Below are 21611 nucleotides of genomic sequence, written 5' to 3' on the forward strand. Positions count from 1 at the left end.
GATGCAGGGGTGGTTCAACATACGAAAATCAATAAACGTACTAAACCACATTAGCAGAAGCAAAGACAAAAACCACTTGATCATCTCAATAGATGCAGAAAAAGCCTTTGATAAGATCCAACATCATTTCATGATAAAAGCTCTAAGAAAACTAGGAATAGAAGGAAAGTACCTCAACATTATAAAAGCTATATATGACAAACCTACAGCCAGAATTATACTTAACGGAGCAAAACTGAAACCATTCCCTCTAAAATCAGGAACCAGACAAGGATGCCCACTATCTCCACTCCTGTTCAACATAGTACTGGAATTCCTAGCCAGAGCAATTAGGCAAGAAGAAAGACTAAAGGGAATACAAATAGGTAAAGAAACTGTCAAAATATCCCTATTTGCAGACGACATGATCCTATCCCTTAAAGACCCAAAAACTCTACTCAGAAGCTTCTAGACATCATCAATAGCTATAGCAAGGTAGCAGGATATAAAATCAACATAGAAAAATCATTAGCATTTCTATACACTAACAATGAGCAAATGGAAAAAGAATGTATGAAAACAATTCCATTTACAATAGCCTCAAAAAAAATCAAATACCTAGGTGTAAACCTAAAAAACGATGTGAATGACCTCTACAAGGAAAACTATACACTTCTGAAGAAAGAGATTGAGGAAGACTATAGAAAGTGGAGAGATCTCCGATGCTCATGGATTGGTAGAATCAACATAGTAAATTGTTGATACTTCCAAAAGTAATCTACATGTTTAATGCAATTCCCATCAAAATTCCAATGACATTCATTAAAGAGATTGAAAAATCTACTGTTAAATTTATATGGAAACACAAGAGGCCATGAATAGCCAAGGCAATACTCAGTCAAAAGAACAATGCAGGAGGTATCACAATACCTGTCTTCAAACTATATTACAAAGCAATCACAATAAAAACAGCATGGTACTGGCACAAAAACAGACATGAAGACCAGTGGAACAGAATAGAGGACCCAGATATGAAGCCACACAACTATAACCAACTTGTCTTTGACAAAGGAGCTAAAAATATACGATGGAGAAATAGCAGCCTCTTCAACAAAAACTGCTGGGAAAACTGGTTAGCAGTCTGCAAAAATCTGAAACTAGATCCATGTGTATCACCCTATACCAAGATTAACTCAAAATGGATCAAGGATCTTAATATCAGACCCCAAACTCTCAAGTTGATACAGGAAAGAGTAGGAAATACTCTGGAGTTAGTAGGTATAGGTAAGAACTTTCTCAATGAAACCCCAGCAGCACAGCAACTAAGAGATAGCATAGATAAATGGGACCTCATAAAGCTAAAAAGCTTCTGTTCATCAAAAGAAATGGTCTCTAAACTGAAGAGAACACCCACAGAGTGGGAGAAAATATTTGCCAGCTATACATCAGACAAAGGACTGATAACCAGAATATATAGGGAACTTAAAAAACTAAATTCTCCCAAAACTAATGAACCAATAAAGAAATGGGCAAGTGAACTAAACAGAACTTTCTCAAAAGAAGAAATTCAAATGGCCAAACAACATGAAAAAATGCTCACTATCTCTAGCAATAAAGGAAATGCAAATTAAAACCACACTAAGATTCCACCTCACCCCTGTTAGAATAGCCATCATCAGCAACACCACCAACAACGGTGTTGTCAAGGATGCGGGGAAAAGGGAACCCTCTTACACTGTTGGTGGGAATGTAGACTAGTACAACCACTCTTTAAAAAAATTTGGAGGCTACTTAAAAAGCTAGACATTGATCTACCATTTGATCCAGCAATACCACTCTTGGGGATATACCCAAAAGACTGTGACACAAGTTACTCCAGAGGCACCTGCACACCCATGTTTATTGCAGCATTATTCACAATAGCCAAGTTATGGAAACAGACAAGATGCCCACCACTGACGAATGGATTAAGAAAATGTGGTATCTATACACAATGGAATTCTATGCAGCCATGAAGAAGAACGAAATGTTATCATTCGCTGGTAAATGGATGGAATTGGAGAACATCATTCTGAGTGAGGTTAGCCTGGCCCAAAAGACCAAAAATCGTATGTTCTCCCTCATATGTGGACATTAGATCAAGGGCAAACACAACAATGGGATTGGACTATGAGCACATGTAAGAACCTTTGTAAATGCCACAATGTACCCCACCCAGCACAACAATAAAGGAAAAAAAGGAGGGTATGTAATTTTTTAATGATTGTTGGGATCAATTGAAATGTCACTTTGTCTCGATTGAAGGATTTTAGTCATTGAGATATCTGTTAGAATCTGAACCTGATAAAAAGCTGAGTGCTTGCAAGCTCATGATGTCTCTTGACAAGTTGTTCACAACCTCCTGAAAGATGGACCTTTAGGGAACAGTTCCTACAGTTCTGACTCTTATGTCTAGGAAGAATTTATTGGCAAAGTGAAAGGAAGAGTGGCTTTGGGGGAAGCCATGGTGACATCTTAGAGTTCATGATAGCCATTGATGGGAAGTCCATGCTACAGACTTTGAGAGGGTTGATTTCAGAAAAGCTTAAGGGAAACATAGGTACAATTGCATTATGTTCTACATTAAAGGGAAGATGACAATATGTTTGAGAAGTTCTTAGGAATATAGTACTGAGTCTGTATATTACAAACCATGTCATAATAATTGTGTGTGTGTGAATTTTGAAAAGAAATGAGAAGTGTAATGTGGAGGGATGTCCAGGAAACTCATATTTTTGAGAGATATATGATAAAAAATAGAAAAAGCTGTATACATGGATGGTATGCATGTACAAGAATAATGTCCACAAACTCAACTACATTCAGGTTGGCAGAAAGTGCCACTGATGGCAAACAGAAAAAATTTAAAAATTATATTCAGAACAAGAAAAGTATGAAGGAATTGGCAGAATAATACCACTTGGAAAGAAGATACACACTGTAAATTACCCAGTGAATTTCCTTGTATATTTTTGTTGAAATTGTTTTTTTGCACTAGAAAGAGTGGGGAAAATACTGGAAAGGGAATGCAAGCATAAAGCAATTAAGGAGAGGAGACAGTATTAGCAGTTCAGAGTACAAATCTTATGAAGCCAATAACAGCATCTGGAGTTCTCAGAGAATTCTAATGAATTAAATGAATTGTTGTTTTCTATCATAGAGAAATTGTGGAAACTGAGAAAGATGTGGGTGACAGAAGTCAGGTAATTGTCTTAAAATTCTGTTAAAAAAAGATTGTCTCTGTAGACACAACATTAATTTCTGTGAATATCTAACCATACTTCTAGTTTATCTGTCACAACCTCCCCTCACCCATTCTTGTTGGTAATTTTTACATAATTTCAACCCTAAGTATTTCAGTATTTACTTAAAAATAAAAAGTATACTTTTATACATGACCACAATACTAGCATAATTGGTTTATTAAACAAAGATTTTGTTTTCAACCTAAAGTGGAAAATAATCATTGGGATATAGAATGGACTGACACAAAGTCACACTAGACTTGCCTTATTTCTTTCCTTAGCAGGATCTCTTGACTTATCAAGAAATGCAGCCAAAATGATACCGTATATCTGAACTTAATTAAGGAGTTTGACAAGATTTCCTTAATTTGTGGGTAAGATGTAGACACACAAATTAGATTGTAATATTTAATTGAAATAATGGATTTCTGTCTAATGGAAAGGAAGTTTTCATGTTTAACCCTGAAATTTTGAAATTTTTGCTAATGACTTGCATGAATAAAATTATCATTACATAAAAAAATTAGTAGATGGAGTTTGGACTGAATTCAATATGCTGACTTAACAAGGATGAATATATAGTCTATTATTATTTTTCAAAACTCCATTCTAAGAGACAGGACCTTTCAGTTAGCAGCAAGTACACATCTGATGAATTGTGTGATAAGGCTTTCAAAGAAGAGAGAATGTGATATGAGGTTGTACGAATACACACAGGTATTTAGAAAAACATACTTCTAACCCCATTCCTTCTCTGTCCAGTGGGCCACTTAAGAAGATACATGGAGAGGTTAAGAGATATAACAGAGAGTAACCAATGGTTAAGCTATGCCATGTAAACAATCTGTTGAAAGAACTGGTAATAAAGAGTCTCAAAATCAGAAAACCTGGGTGATGTGATATCATCTTCTGATATTTCAAAGGTTGTCATGAGAATATATTAATTAGACTTTCTGCAATGATGTATTTGTTAACATTTTAACCAGTAGTAGAACTTCCAGAGAAGTAGATTTTGGCTTAAGATATGGAAAACTTTTCTAATGGTGAGAGCCATCTAAAAGGGACTGTGTGTTGTTTTATTTTATTTTTAAGGTTATTGGATGTGTTCCAGAATTGAGGCATCACTTATTGGGAAGTTATAGCAAGTATCCAGGCTTTGGATGATTAACACTTAAAGTCTTTTATTTTTTATGCCTCATTTTTTAGCATTCTATGAAGCTATTTTCAGCTTCCTTGACTTCAAAGAGACCAATTTGCCAGTAAACCAATCCAAAGGTAATTGTGTTTTAATCCTAAAGGGCTGGTACAACTTAATAGGAGTCTTGCTTAGCCTCTTTTCTCTTTAACTTTCTGCCTGATTCATGTTCGGGTGGTTTTTGGCTGCCATCCTGTCTTTCTGAAAAACTCCTTCCTTTTTGAATTTCAAGACCCTTTTATGGCATGGGTATCCACATCACCTGATTTGAGGCTAGGCTCATGGACATTTGATTGTTAGGAGTTTTGTTACACATTCTCAACAATTCCCAGTAAATATCCAATTCTTGTTTTTCACATCTGACCATCTATAGAACTTTCTATGAAAGAATATAATCTTTATACATTTCTAACCTTACAATACAGTTGCAATTAAACTGTAGACATCATAACCTATACATTAAAGTCCTTCTATCACAAAAGAATTTATTATGAAATCCATTGGCTTTTAGGAGGGTTTGAAGTAATGGTGGAAAACATGTAGACATGAGCAGGGATATGAAAACAAATATTTGGGTGCATTTATGTATTGAAAGGGTTGTTTCAAAGATAGATATGAAGAAAATATTGGGAATTTCAGCTTTAGAGTGGATGTCCTTTCCTGTTTTTATTCTAAATGCTTTCTGATACTAGACAGGAGACTTGGTTATTCCATGTCCAGAATAAACACCAGTAGTAAGAAAAGGATAAAGGGAAATAGTGCTTGATTTATCTTTTTATCTCATTCAATCCCTGAAACAAATGTTAGAAGCAAGAGGGAAAAGATGTGGATAAAGAAAGAGTTTAGGAGTTTGAATATTTACTCAAGACAGCTACGAAGCTGTAGAGTGGTGATTTGCATTTACAGGTCACACTACATATTCTGTTACATGGATAGAGGTGGGGAGGTCTCAAGATCTAATATGCAGGTGTGGGGCAATGAGACCATACCTATCTTTTCATCATTTTAAGCAAAAAATGGTTATTTGCTTTTAATGGAAAACTTGCAAGATTAAAATATTGGATTTTTGGAACCCCTGTGAGTTCAAAGCAGACAGTTCATTTTAAGAAATCACAGATACATGCAAATTTGTGAGCCATCAAATAGATGGAGCAGGCAGCTCAAAGCATTTTGTAACACATGAAAAAGCAAAGGCTGTTCTTTTATAATTCCATAGCTGCCCCTGGGAGCCAATGTGGTAAATTTGCTCAACCTCAAGTGTTTCAGGTGACAAGATTAAATCAATATGAGAAAAGGTTTTCTGACCTCCGAATACCTTAGGTTCAGTGGGATCTTCTGGAGAGGAATGCCACTCCAGGCTCAGGGCTGTGGGAAGCCTTTGACAGCTGGTGGCATGTTGGTGGAAGGCTGAGATAGTGCTCTCCTTATCTCCTGATTACACTGCTTTTTTAGAAGCTATCCCTAGGGTAAATCTCTTCAATTGATTTTGTTGTCAGGAGTCAGTTCAAGTTCACATAGGAAAAGAAGATTAGTACCTCACTGGTTAAGTGCTTTAGCAATTTGCCCTACATGTTAAATTACGGGCTTTATCAGCTCAGAGCTGTTTAATTTCCAGAGCAGGGTGAAAATGATACCATTTGGGTCAACTGTTGATCTTCACATTTCAGTCACTGGGGAGTTTAGTAGATTGAACTTCTCTGTAAGTTTAGTAAAATTCTCCAAGTTCTGGGACTGAATTTTCAATATTGCTGGCAGTCCATGTCTCTCTTGCTAAATTGCTTGGTCACATTTTGTGAATTGCTGTAGAGTCTGTCTCTACAGTTGGTTCCAATTTCTTTACATAACTATAAGGATTTGTTGAAAATGATTGCTAGTGTTTGTGATGATTCTCAGTTTGTGTAGTTTTGAGAGATGCCTTGCAAATAGAGTAAAACAGTAACATTGCAGTGATATGTGACAAAAAAAGCTGCAGTCCAGATCAAAATCAAACAGCTGGAATAAATCACAGTGCTAGTCCCCAAATTCTACTGTGTCTATTTGAGGGAAGGCAATATCTTATTCCCTCCATAATCTTTGTCATCCTCTGGCAATCCTTACTGAAACTTCTAAATCTCTTCTTTTTGTAAATCATTTCACTCTCCCTGGAAATTTCTAATAGTTATATCCAGACTAACTGGATTTCTATTTTGCAAATCAATTTTTAAGAAGCAATGAGAAATAGTTCTAGTGAATACTTTTGTTGGATATTGGAAGAGGTTTTATGATCATCTCCCACTGTGTTATTCTTACTTCTAAGTACTTCTCAAAAAATAGAAGAGCATTATGTTTACAAAATAATCTCTTGTCATTTCTCTGAAAGCAGAGTAATGTATTTCAATCCTGACTTGTCCCTAGTCTCCTTGGTTTCTGGTCATTTTTCTTCTCCTTTACAGACCTCTACCTGCCCTGTTGCTTCTCTTACTTCTTCTGTCTTTTCCACAGCTGCTGGTTGAATGGCATTTCGAAGGTGGATTTGGTATGCTTGTATATTGAAAATAAGCAAGGAGCATGCAGATATAGTAAATATCAGGTATTTATTAGCTAATCTCAGTGTTGACAACTGAAAAAAGAATTCCAGAAGAAATGTTTTTCAAATTGTGATCTGAAGGATGGATACATAAGTGTTACCCAGGTAGAGAAAAAAGGCAGGGACAAAGACCCAAAAAATATGAAAGACTGATATGAATGGGAACTACAGGTGATTTAGTATGTGGTAGCATAATATAAAGAGGGAAAGGAGGAAGACATGTGGTTGAAGCATGCAGGGCCAGATTAGGAAAAGTCATTACCAATTTTAATTTACTTTGCTAAGGAATCTAATATTGCCTCATTTCCTTCTCACTCAGATAACTTTCATTTCTCCATCAGATCTTAGCTCCCTCAATACCTTTTGAAGAAACCTTTCCCAACTTTCTCTCTGACCAGGCTAGATTCCGAATTATCTCTATGATACTTGTAAGATTATTCTTTATAAGATAAGCAAAATAGAGGAAATCTGCACTATTGCAGATAGACCTGCTGGAAGACTCTAGCACTCTATCTCTCTTTTTGGTATGTTGTTCTGGAAGTTACTTGGTAAAATGGAGTAATCAACCATAAGTAAGCTTTCCTTACTGCTTCCTGGAAGCAGTATTTTTGTCTTCTATGCTGTATAACGATTTCATACAATGGGTCCTGAGTGTATTGCAATATCTTCAATCACTTGTCTGCATTCTCCTCTTCCTTCTTCTGTGTCCCTTCCACATAGGTATTTTCCAGGGGTCTACCCTAATACCTGTTCTTTCCTTCCCAGTTCAACTTCCCCCACACTATCACATCTGCCCTCATGACTTCTGCTGCTACTTAGTGAGCCTCAAATTTGCATCAACTCTGTCTAACATTCGCTTCTCACTTGGGCTCCAGTTGCATTTTTGTAAGAAATGATTGAAACTTTCACTTTGATCTGTTGAAGACATTTCATATTGTATGCCCAAAGTTGAGTTCAACATTCTTCTCCTATTAGCATTGCTTCTTCACCCACATTCCCCGAGATGCCATAGAATCACATCTGACTTTTCCTTCTTCCTAATTCCTTCACTTTTCCCTTTTTGCTCTTCTGATCATGTGCTGTGGAGGCCCATTTCTTAGATATCTCCAGGATATTTCTCCTCTATCTCTATCTTTCCCAAGAGAATATCTTGCTATTCTTCCTGCTTAAGACCTCATTTCCAATTTAGCTATCAGTGGATTGTCCACAATATTATCTCCAGAATTAGCATTCCAAAATACACAGGAATGTGACCAAGTGACAACTTGCTCATTGTGTATTTTCTTTAGGATGGCATTTAAGCTTCTTGGTACGACACCATCCACATCACCTTTTATTATCTCATCCACCAGTCATCCCCTCTGGTCATGCAGGCCTGTCCTATCTTCACACACTTGCTGGCTTCTGTAGTTTTGCGTGTGTGTTTCTACTGCCATCAGTTCCCTTTTCTTCCTTCTTTGCCTGGATAGCTTCTCAAATCTTCAGGTACCAAGAGTTAGTGACCAACATCATTCTTGGTGTTTCCAGAGGATTAGGTATTTGCCTTTGTAGTAAATGTCATAAAAATAATAGTCAGATGCATGTATATATAATTTTAGCTATTTTATTTTCTGTGTGTACTCTTCTAAATAGGAAACATGAAAATTGGGGCAGTATCTTATATCTCACTCATTTTTGCATTTCTAGAGTTTAGTAAAATGTTTGAATCTAGACTACATGGTAGGGATTTGAATTTCTTTTTGTAAAGTTAAAGTTAATAAATATTACTGTGTGTTGGATGAATATGCTGCTGTTTAGAACATGAACAGAAAGAAACAGTTGTCAGGACCAAGAGGCAAACCATAGAATGTGAAAAAATCTTTACAAAATATTTAACAGATAAAGGATTAATATCCAGAATATACAAAGAGCTCCAAAAACTAAACATCAGAAGAATAATCCAATTACTACATGGGCAAATGAGTTGAACAGACAATTCTTAGAAGAAATATAAATGGACAATAAATACATGAAGTGAAGTTCAACATCTTTAGCCATAAAGGAAATGCAAATCAAAACTACATGAAGATTCTATCTCACCCCTGTCAGATTGGCCATCACCAAGAAAATAAACAATAACCAGTGCCGGTGAGAATGTGGGTGTAAAAGAAATCTCATATGCTATTGTAGGAATGCAAACTAGTGCAACCACTATGGAAATCAGTATGGAGGCTCCTCAAAAAACTGAAAATAGATTTATGTAATAACCCTGCTATACCCTCTCTTGGGCATATATCTGAAGGAATAGAAGTCAATTTATAAGACAGATACCTGTGTACCCATATTTATGCAACTCTCTTCACAATTGCGAAACTGTGGAATCAGTAGAGGTGCCCAAAAACTGATGAATGGATAAAGAAAAAAATATATAAAATGGAATACTATTCAGCCTTAAAGAAAAATTAAATTATGTCATTTGCAAAAAAATGGATGGAACTGGAGATGATCATGGTGAGCAAAATAAGCCAAGCTTAAAAGGTCAAATATCACCAGGTTACATTCATTTGTGGAACCCAGACCTTAAATGATAATGATGATGATTATAATAACAAGACCTGAATGTATATGGTAGACTGGGGGGATCAGCGGGAGGGGGAAGAGGGAAAAGAAAAAGACAGTGAGGGGTGAAGAGGATGGAAGTATGCTGCATATATACATATGAAGACAGCATAATGAAACCCACCAAGCACTGTGTGAGAGAGGAGGGAAGAAAGAAAGGGGGAGTGGGAATATAATGGAGGAGGTGAACTTGTTCAAGGTACACTGTATACATGTGTCACAATGAAATCCCCTCATATAAAATTAAATAAAATAATTAAATGAATAAAAAAGAAATTTCCCCCCAAAAGGTAAATATAAAGAAACAATCAATGGGCATTTTCTTTGGACAGCCAGTGTTTACTGAATAGCTTGCTAAATATGAAAAGGTGAAAACATGGTTGACATATATTTAACTTTAATATAAACAGCAGGTATTAATAATCCCCCTTTTAGAAGGGAATAAGTAGAGCCTTACAAAGGTTAGATATAAAAATTGCCTGCTTTTGCTTTCCTTCCAGGTTTCCCGCAGGTAGGAGAGAGCAACAGAGATTAATGCAGTATCATTAGGCTGAGACAGAGGAAGGGGCTAGGTGATCCAGACAGATGCATGGGAAGACATACTCATTTTAGAGGAGATAAATTAATCCACAATGAAGCAGTGATACCACAACCTGGAAACAGAGGGCAAATCTATATAAGAGTCATTGCAGAGGTTGCCCTGCATTTGGAAGAAAATGCATTTACTTACAATTTCAAGCCATGGCATTTTCTACTGAATGATGAAATTATTATTCAGTGATAAAAGTGACTTTGAGTGGTAAACTAGGTATGTGCTCGGCTCATTGGCAGACTGATGAGAAATTTTACTACATTCCATGTCAGGGGTTAGGCAATAAAAGCATTTCATTCTGAAGTTAAAATCCATTTCAGTCAAGTGGATTACAAATAATTATATTGTAGCATCAACTCACAATTTTCCAGTTTTAGAAAAGGCAGAATTGTAAATGAAAGTTAGGTTAGAATAGGAATTTAAAATAATGATGTACATGGAATGTTACAGTTGAAAAGGAATTTATGAGCATCTAATTTATCCAGAGAAAACTGGGGCTCTACAAAGTCAAGTGACTTGTTCTAAAGTCGTTGGAGTCAATGGCCAAGCCTTCGCAGGCAAAGAGAACTGAGTGCTGGCTTTAACATGCTTTCCAATCACAATCAGCCCTGATTCCTTTGTAAGAATGAGGGTACTCTCCTAAGAGCAGTGCCTTTGAAGGTTTTTAACTAGTTTCATCCAGTTATTATTCTAATATTTAAGAGGATTTGTTTAAATAAAGAGCTACATTTCTACATAATATTCATGCCCTTACAAAATAATAAGTCAACTTGGAAAAGTATTTTTTTTCTCCAGAAAACTTATAGGAACATGCTACATCAGTTTAAGAAGTACTTTATAACCAATAATTTCTTGACCTTTGCAAAGGTAACTAGTATAAAATGATGCTTGCAAGCTGCCAGAGCAAAGTATTTCCTTGCTCAAGCAGGTCGATTTAGCATATGTTTGTACTCTGTTCTTAACACAGTCAAGTTGATGTGGAAGACTCATGTCTATTTCCCATATTGCATCTTCTACAACTTCCCTTGATGAAGTGCTGCTCATTTGAATAGTAATACATGTTCTTCTAGTTTGAGTGAAAGGAAGTAGAAATCAAGAAGTAAAGGGGGAGCTACATGTAGAAGATGTGGGAACCTGGGAAGTAACTCTCAAAATCTCCTTCAACTGCCCTTATCTAACATTTTCATAATGCTGAATTAATTACAAAGGCTTTGGTATATTCAAGCCATTTTATCTTTATAATGGCCTTCAGCATTATTATTGTGGACCTGTAATAACTTTTAACTATTGCAATGAAAACCAAGCTCAAAGATTCTGTATGATTTTCTCCATGTGACACACTTAGAATATTACAGAGTTGGGAATTGGTGAAAGTCTGAAGACTCCTGTCCAGAATTCTCTCCTCCCCTCCCAGTTACTTCATATCTATCGTGAGAACCCGACCCAAGACAACAGTATTTTAACTTCTCGGAGACATATATCAGATACACTGGTGCCTGTAATTGAAGGCTCAATGATTCAGTCTTTCAAAGAAAGTTTCTTGCAATTCTGTCTTCTAGGCTTCCAATAATTATCCAATAGGTGAGTTTCCAAGATGTTTGTTGAAATAAGATGACAACATTTACAAAGACAATTCTTTGAATTTTTCCAGTAAGAATTCAAGTTTCTCTAGAGCAGAGATTATGCTGTTTTGTTCCATGAATCTACTTCATTCCCATCCCCATATCATTTGCTAGCATGATATTCTACCCAGAGAGAGCTTTTGATATGGTAAGTTTCCAGTGATATAAATCTCCAAATTTTCATTTAGCTGTAAGACTTTATAATCTTTATAAAAATATTTATATTATACTGTCATTGCCTTTATATTATACTGCCATTGCATTTCAGAAACTCAATTATAACTTTATGCAATAGTAATATAGGTACAATCAAACTACCAAAATCTTCACATTTTCTACCCTAAATCCAATTTTCATTGTATAAATAATTACAAATGTTCCATACATATAAATAATAGTTGTGTGTCTGTTTGTTTGTGAATAAGTTTTTTGTATGTACTTGTTCCCAGTTCTACATATCAGCTCCCAACACACATAAAGAAGCAACCTGATCAGCATAAACTAATGTTTTATAATTCGATTGTATGGGTGTGTGAAGACAGCATGGCCATAACCTTCTTCTCTATTTTTTAAAAAAAATTGCATATCAAAAATAATGTATTTGAAAAAATATAATCCATAGAAAAGAAAGTTGAAAAGACCTTAAAAGTGGTAAACCCTTCACCTGTCAATATGGTGTCATATCTGTATCCCTCTATTTTTTATTGGTGGTACTATGGTTTGAACTCAGGGTCTTACACTTTGTAGGCAGGTGCTCTTCCACTTGAGTCACTCCACTAGCTCTCTGTTATTCCTCTGCCTCTCTCTATTCTCCCCCTTATCCTCCTTTATCTTTGTCACTCTCTCCACACTTAGAGACCATGTGGCTAGCTACTACCTTCCTCTCTTCATCTGTGAAAAAATCAAGCCTATACTACCCATCAAATCATATCTTTTATTGGTAATGCCATTTGCATGTATTTTAATTTTCTGCAATCAAATTCTTATAGATTGCAGAGATGATATTTTGTCTAAATACTTAAGTATGATCTGCATCTTTCTAGGGAGAGGCATTCTCCAACCTATGAAAATCAACATTGATGTAATAATATTATTCACTCTACTGTTCATAGTCAAATTTCCCCAATCACATCCCACATTTCCTTAGTTAAATTATTATTCTTGTTGTTGTTTTTAGGCTAAGTGGACATATAAATAATTTTCTTTTCCATGTTGAAAGTAATGTTAAAAATGGTATTCTCTTCCATGATCTGTCTTCTGTTAACCTTGCTCCATGAAATATCCTTTTACTAATTCCACCAAGTGCAACATGCTTCTCAAATTTTCTGTTCAGAGTCTCCAGGACCTTTCTCAGTTTTGATAATTCAGCAGGACTTAAAAAAATCTTAGAAAAGCTGTTATATTCATGGTTATAGGGAAAAATATGGATTAAAATCAGCAAATGAAAAAGTCACGCAGGGTAGACGCCAAGTAAAACCAGGCTCAAGCTTCCATGTGGTTTCTCTCAGTGGATTCATGAATAGCTCTTATTTTCTCTGTGACAGAGTGAGACAACATTCATAATACGTAATTTACCAGAGAAGCTCATTTGAGCTTTGGTGTTCATGATTTTTATTGGCGGTCAGTGATGTAGACATGGAGAACCTATTGAGTTCCTACCTTACTCCTTGACTCTTGCCTTGGAGATCAACTAACACAGTGTGGCCCTGGGCTCCTGGAGAACAAAAATAGGTATTCACATATATCTCCAGGTTGTCATAACTCTCTGATATGGTTAAGGCCTCATGTATACAAAGACACTAATCAGACAGGATTTCCCAAGTACTTATAAGATTATCTGACAGGTATCAATCAAGAGCCAGTCCTTTCTTTTGAATTTTTGAGTACATCATGGCTGCTAAGTTTACCATTTACTGCACATTTACACAAATGTCTTCATTAATTTTTGAATTAACAGTTTTTTCAGAAAAAAGTTTCTTTCCTTATCTCTTTTGGCTCTTCTTTCTCTTTTATACTTATGAATCTTCAAATGGCTCTAATTAGAACTGAAAGTGGTGCATGTTAGTGGTACATACACTTCAAGGAAAAGGGATGGCATAATTTTCTAAAGAAAAGTTAGACATAAAAACAAATCAGTACTGTGATTTCTAATATTCTGTTTAAAAGCTCAACAATAATTTCTCGGTTTCTTCATCTAATTAAACTCATTTTTCCCCTCAAGAACCAGCATTCATGGTAAATTGTATTTAATTTGTTTCTGTTTTGTATAATCACTAGTTTCATAATCTGGTATTTTTTTAGTGTTTTTCACGGGATTTTTGAAGTATTTGTGCTCTAGTAAAGCTTATGTAATGTTTTTGAATTGACTTAAGAACTCAGTCACCATTTAGAGCACTGATACTCTATACAGCTATAGACAAGGTCACCAGCACTTTATTGAAAATTAATTTTAGGAATATAGTTTCTTGTAATTCTAAGATTGCTTGTATTTTCTGGATTTAAACCAAAGTCCTTCTCTTTTGCCCAATTTATAGATATTGTTTTACATAGCGATACAAGTCATTTGTTAAAAACAAGGTTAATTCTTAACCCATTCAATTTTCAGAATGCTAATGAATTATATTTATTCACTGATCATTTTCTGTTTAACTCTAGAATATTTCATGGTTTTGTAGGGTATGTTACTAAGTCTTACATGTACACACCAGAATCTACTATGGCATGTTTAGCCAGAAAAGTATTTATTGACAGAAATAGAGGGCTCAAAGTTTCATTTAGAGGTTGAAAAAAGACATGCTATAGTAGGCTGAACTGTTCTCAGAATCCTCATGAAGGACCAGGCAACCAATGGAACTGCTGTCTTGCTAGGAGTTGAAGCTTCTTTTTCTTTCTTTTCTTTGTTAGCATATTATTGTGGTTTTGGGAGTATACGGTTATATTTTAAAAAGTACCTACAATATGTCTTAGTTAGATTCACCTCTCCATCATTCTCCTTTATCCACCCTACCTCCCTTCAATGAGAGTTTCAACAGTCTCATTGTTCCATTTTCATACATGAGTATATGATATCTCCACCATATTCACCCTCCACACATTTCTTATGTTCTCCTTCCTCCACTGGTACCAATCCCAAGACAGGACCTGCTTTACCTTCTTTTCCTTCATTTTTGAAAAATGACATTTTTGTTTGTTTAAGATAGCTACACAGGGAGTTTCATTATGACATTTCCATGTATACATGTATTATATGCCGAATTGGTTCATCTCCATTTTTCCCCTTTCTACTTTATTCCCCTTCTCATGGTGATTTCAACAGGTTTAAATATTCTATATTCATTCTTTTATAGAAAGTACATCAACCATACTCACTTTCTTTATTTCCTTCTTTTGCCCTCTTCTCATTAGTACCCTCCCCTAGTGTGACCTGTTTTTCATTGTTGTCCCTCATTGTTTAGGTGTCTATTCAATAGGATTTTTGCTTTGGTATTATACTTGTACATGTATTGTGCTTAAGTCAATCTACCCACCCCCCTCTATTGTACTTTCTCGCTCTTTCCCCTATCCAGTTTTGTTTAACAGTTTCCAGTGTCTTTTTCCTACAGAGATGTGATGTATCTCATTATTATTCACTATCTTTCTTTCCTTTTTTCTTCTTCCCTTAGTATCTTCTACCATCCCACTTTTCAGTAAATGTTCTGTGAATATTTGTATGTATGTGTAATATTGCTTATATTTGTTTTGGGCTTATATTCTGTATGGGAAACTTGTGGTCTTGTTCTCCAGTTCCATCTATTTACCTGCAAATGACAAAATTTCATTATTCTTTATGGCTGAATAAAATTTCATTCTATATAAGTATCACATTTTCTTAATCCATTTTTCAGCTGTGGAGCATCTTGGCTGTTTCCATAGCTTGGTTATTGTGAATAATACTGCAATAAATATGGGTGTGCACATGTATTTATTGTAACCTGACTTACATACTTTCTGGTATATTCCCAGAAGAGGAATTGCTGGATCATGTGGCGGTTCTATTTATAGTTTTTTGAGGAGCCTCCATACTGTTTTCCATGGTGGTTGTTCTAATTTACATTCCCACCAGTAGTGTATGATGTTTCCTTTTCTCCCACATTCTCACCAATATTTCTTGTTGTTTGTGTTCTTGATGGTAGCCTTTCTAACAGGAGTGAGGTGGAATCTCAATGTTGTTTTAATTTGCATTTCCTTTATGGCCAAGTATGTTGAGTGTTTTTTTACTCATTTGCACTTCTTCCTTTGAAAAACCTCTGTACAGTTCACTTGCCCATTTCTTCATTCGGTCATTGATTCTTTGGGAGTTTAGTTTTTCGAGCTGCCTGTAATATTCAGGTTATTAGTCTTGAAGCTGCTCTTCAAGAAGTCACCATTAGGGCTGGTGGCATGGGCAAAGTGATAGAGTGCCTGCCTAGCAAGTATGAGGCCCTGAGTTCAAGCCTCAGTACTGCCAATAAATAAATAAAAACAAGTTGCCACTATATGTACTCACACTAGAGCCCACTAACTTTGTTGGGCTCAATTCTAGGAAAACACAGGTGCTGCATCATTCCTTGCTTGCCTCATATAAATCTATTCCAGGTGAAAGTTTGAAGTAAGATCTTTTTTTCTCTCCAAGAGGTTCAGTTCTGAATGGAAGTCTTGAACAAGAATCCCTGATGGTAGAAACTGAGTAACATGTAAAATGCTAGTTGTAAGAGAGTTTGGGAATATAAGTGTGCAGCTTACCTCCTTTGGCATGGTTTGAGATGGCAAGCTGGAGAGTTTTCTTCCCTGAAAGAAAATTTCAGGTTCATGGCTGTAGGTGTAGGTGGGCAAGTTAATACACTAAAAAATGAGGGTGCCAGTATAAGACTGTAGCTAGAGTTACAAACTTCTAACTAAGTCTCTGAAACTGCAAATTTGCCATCGTGCATGGACATGGACCTGGACCTGCTCTATCCTGTGCCCCACTTGAGTTTTTTTGGTTGATATATTTTTTCTTTTTATTCTGTCCAAACCTGAGCTGTTTCCTGCTCACAAGGATCTCCCTGTGTGCAAAACAATGACACGGAGGACAAAGAGCCTTACCTGAGTCATGGGATAGTAGCTGACTGCTGATCTTCATCCCCTCCAATATACCAGATAGATGAGCTACAAACCAATTAGGTGCATTAACCTTATTCAGTCCTGAGGGATACTGCACAGGCTAGCTCAGCAGAAGGGAGAAAATTAAGCCTACCTTTGAGAAATCTTGTGGCTAAGCAGGCTGAATCTGATTCCCCAAGAAATCTTTTGGATAAGTGGACTGATAAATGCTTCCATATTGGCCTGGAAGGGGAAGGTTGAAGCCACTTAGTCTAGTGTTTCTAACCAAAGGAGAGATGGGGAGCCAGCAGGCTATCACACACACAGCAGCTCACCTTGCAGTAAATAATCCATCTGACCCCCAAGAAATCTGGTGGCTAAGCAGACTGATTGAAGGTTCCCAGACAAGTTTGTCAGGGGAGGGGTGAAGGTACTCAGCTTAGCATCTTTATCAAAAGGAGAGGTGGGGAGCTGGCAGAGCTCAAAATCTAAGTCTCTATCCCAAAACAAGGTGGGTTCAGAGGTGAACTGGCCAGCTAGCTAAAATCTTAATTTACTGCCCAACCCAGCAGTACACATGTATACACAAGTGATAGGAGATATTTGCCCCCATTCTCCAAATGAAACTTAAACAAAAGGCCTATGGACAAATCAGAGCAGCCATTGAATTCCTTGAATGGGGAAAAATGCAGCTCCAAATGCAGTAGAGTGCTTCTAAACCCACTAGCAGTGTTCGGAGAACTCAGAACTGACCTAAAATGGCTACCTTGCACAGTTGGAACTGTCTGAACTCACTCCAGCAGCTGCCTACTCCATGCATTAGCTAGCTATAACCCCACCCAACGTTATACCTAGCTAATCCAGGGCCTTGAGGGGACCCGTGAGTAAATACAACAGGAGAACTACAGACAAGAAAACCCAACCAAACAAAAAACACAAAACCCCTGAGCATCCAGTGCACTGACAGAGCACAGAAGACATCTGATCTTCTCAACAAGAAAGAAAGGCTCAGCATACTTTTTCTGAAGTTTTAATTTGTCTATCCATTTTATATTACCATTTTTTCTCCTTACTTTTCATTTGTTTTCTTTTTCTTTGTTTAAATTTTTTCTTGTCTTTCCCCCCCCCTCAGTTTTCCTATCTCTTGTTTACAAACATTTCAACTAGTGGTTCATTCTACCTCCTTCTTATATTACTCTTAACCTTTCTGTCCTTCTGTAATCCATGATATTAGCACCATTCTCCACAAAATTAAACTATATCTCTACACACTAGAGTCTTATTTACCTGCTAACTTGTACCCCTAGATTAGTGATCAGAAACTGCACAACCTGACCAATAACCAGCCTGTCAGACTGTAGAAATTAATTCCCTGGAAAGACATCAGGTTATTACAACCCCAAGCCAACTAATCAACTATAGATGAGCAAATCCCAAATTAGAAACAAAAGAAATAAGAAAAGTCAGGGACTATGATTCCTCAAAAGTAAGCAATCACACAACAAAGGATCTGATGGGGATGAAATCTCAATTTCTGAGAACAGCACACAAAGCTCTGAGTTCAAACCCTGCTCCCATCAAATTTTTAAAACATAAATAAATAAAATAATAAAATAATAACTATTGAGATGAAAGAAGGCATACAAAAATAAGTCAACAAAACAAGAGAATACAAATAAACAGCTAAATGAATTTAATGAGGATGCAAGGAAACAAATAAATGAACTCAAAGAGGACACAAACACCTGATGAATTAAAGGATGATACAAATGGATAGCTAAATGAAATAAGGAAGGCAATGAAAGACATGATAAAGACATAGAATACCTCAAAAACAATTCAGGGCCCAAAATACCAAAAATCGTATGTTCTCTCTCATATGTGGACATTAGATCAAGGACAAACACAACAAGGGGATTGGACTTTGAGCACATGATAAAAGCAAGAGCAGACAAGGGAGGGGTGAGGATAGGTAAGACACCTAAAAAATTAGCTAGCATTTGTTGCCCTCAATGTAGAGAAACTAAAGCAGACACCTTAAAAGCAACTGAGGCCAATAGGAGAAGGGGGACCAGGAACTAGAGAAAAGGTTAGATCAAAAAAAATTAACCTAGAAGGTAGCACACATGCACAGGAAATCAATGTGAGTCAACTCCCTGTATAGCTAACCTTATCTCAACCAGCAAAAACACTTGTTCCTTCCTATTATTGCTTATACTCTCTCTTCAACAAAATTAGGGATAAGGGCAAAATAGTTTCTGCTGGGTATTGAGGGGGTGAGGGGGAGAGGGAGGGGGTGGAGTGGGTGGTAAAGGAGGGGGTGGGGGCAGGGGGGAGAAATGACCCAAGCCTTGTATGCACATATGAATAATAAAACAATAAAAAAAACCAACAAAAACAAATCAGGACCTCTGGGAATAAAAAATCTCCATAAGGAAAAAAAAAAATCAATTGAAAGTCTTTCCGGCAGACTGGAAGAAAAGGAAGACAGAATTTCAGGACTTGAAGATAAAGTAGATATAATAGAAAGATCAAATGAATACATAGAAAAAAAATGAAGAAATACAAATGGACTAAGCAAGAACTCTATAACTCCATTAAAAGACCAAACTTATGAATCATGGACATTGAAGAAGGAGAATAGGTTCAAGTGAAAGGCATACGAAACATATTCAACAAAATAGTAGCAGAAAACTTTCCAAATCTTAAGAAAGGAGGCTTCTGGTTCAGGAGGCTTCTGGGACACCAAGAAGATGACCAATATAGAACCTCTCTACAACATATTATAATTAAAACATTAAGTACAGAGATCAAGGAAAGAATGTTGATAGCTGCAAGGGAGAAATGTTGAATCATGTATAATAGCAATTCCATCAGAGTAACAAGACTCCTCAACAGAAACCTTAAACAGGGAGGGAATGGAATGAGATATTTCAAGTACTGAAGGGAAATCATTGCAGATCTAAATTACTGAGCAAAGCTATCATTTGTAATTGAAGCAGAAATAAAAACCTTCCAGGATAAACAGAAACTAAGGCAATTTATGACTACTAAACAAGCATTCCAGAAGACACCCAAAGGAATCCTACACCCAGACGATGAAGACCAACATAGCCACAAAAATATGGGAATGTATAAATTTTACTAGATGAGTAAATAAGCAAAAGAAAAGTAGGAAAGAATCAAACACACACACATGCACATGCACACACAGAGCAATGACAAGAATTATCACATACCTTTCCATATTAATACTGAATGTTTATGGTCTCAAATCCCCAAACAAAAGTCAGATTGGTGAGCTGGATTAAAAAGCAAGGATTGATGATTTATTGCCTAGAAAAAATGTCTCTCACCGACAACAGCAAACATTCGCTTAGGATGAAAGGATAGAAAAGATGTTCCAAGCAGACAGACCCTAAAAACAGGCAGGAGTAGCTATACATCTATGTGATAAAGTGGAGTACAAGTCTAAATTTTTCAGAATACATGAAGAAGATCACACTATACTAGTGAAAGGAATAATACATCAAAAGAAAATATCTATTATTAACTTATATGTGCCTAATATTGGTGCACCCAACTTCATCAAACAAACACTATTGGACTCAAAGGCAAATATAGACTGTAAGACAAGGATAGTGTCTTACAGTCTTAGGATATTCATGACAATATCCTACTGTCATGAATAGATAGGTTATTCAGACAAAAAATTAATAAGGAAATCTCAAAATCAAGATGTCACAGACCAAATGGACTTAGCAGATATCTACAGAGTATTTTATCCAGAAGTAGCACGGTACACATTTTTTTAAGCAGCCCATGGAACTTTCTTCAAGCTAGATCTCAACAACAAAAGAAAATATTCAAATACATGGAGAGTGAACAACATGTCACAGAATGAAAAATGGGTCATCAAAGAAATAATGGGAGAAGTTAAAAAGCTCCTGGAATCTAATGAAAATGAAAATGAAAACACAACCTAGTAGTACTTATGGGATACAGCAAAGGCAATACTAAGGTTAAAGCTTATCCTACAAATCCCTACATTAAAAGTAGAAAGATTTGAAATACATGACCTAGATTAAACCTCATATTCCTAGAAAAACAAGAATAAGCTTAATCCAAACTTAGCAGAAGAGGAGAAGTAAAAAAATAGGGACCAAAATCAGTGAAACAGAGACCAAAAGGCTATATGAAGAATCAATGAAGCAAAAAGTTGGTTCTTTGAAAAGATAAATAAGAATGATAAACCTTAATCAATCTGACTAGAAGGAGGAGGAAAAACCTTAAGTTAATAAAATTAGAGATGAAAAAGCATATAACATAACAAATACCAGGGGACCATTATATTCAAATAACCTATATTCAAATAAACTGGAAACTCTAGAAGATTAAACTGATAAGAACAGTTACTACACTTGATCTTAGCCAAAAGGCCGAGAAGCGATAGGAAACACTAGGAGAAATGGATAAATTTCTAGGTGCATTTGATCAACCAACAATGAACCAAGTGGATATATACCACCTGAATAGATTTATAACAGATAATGAGATTGAAGAAGCAGTAGCCTCCTAAAACAAACAAAAATCTAGGACCCAATGGATTCACTGCTGAATTCTACCAGACCTTTAAAGAACTAACACCAGTAATCCTCAAACTTTTCCATGAAAT

At 36.1% G+C, this 21611-nt stretch overlaps 1 long non-coding RNA gene and 1 pseudogene across 1 annotated transcript in view; one reads left to right on the forward strand and one right to left on the reverse strand.

Moving 5' to 3' along the window:
• The window catches only part of LOC141423087 (uncharacterized), an 83355-nt gene that overhangs the window by 37338 nt on the left and 24406 nt on the right, over positions 1 to 21611 (forward strand). The gene's annotated exons all lie outside the window — the stretch shown is intronic.
• Positions 21274 to 21387, reverse strand: LOC141423521 (U2 spliceosomal RNA; annotated as a pseudogene).

The sequence above is a fragment of the Castor canadensis genome, chromosome 5 (genome assembly GCF_047511655.1).
Source record: "Castor canadensis chromosome 5, mCasCan1.hap1v2, whole genome shotgun sequence".
In the NCBI taxonomy this organism is placed as follows: domain Eukaryota; kingdom Metazoa; phylum Chordata; class Mammalia; order Rodentia; family Castoridae; genus Castor; species Castor canadensis.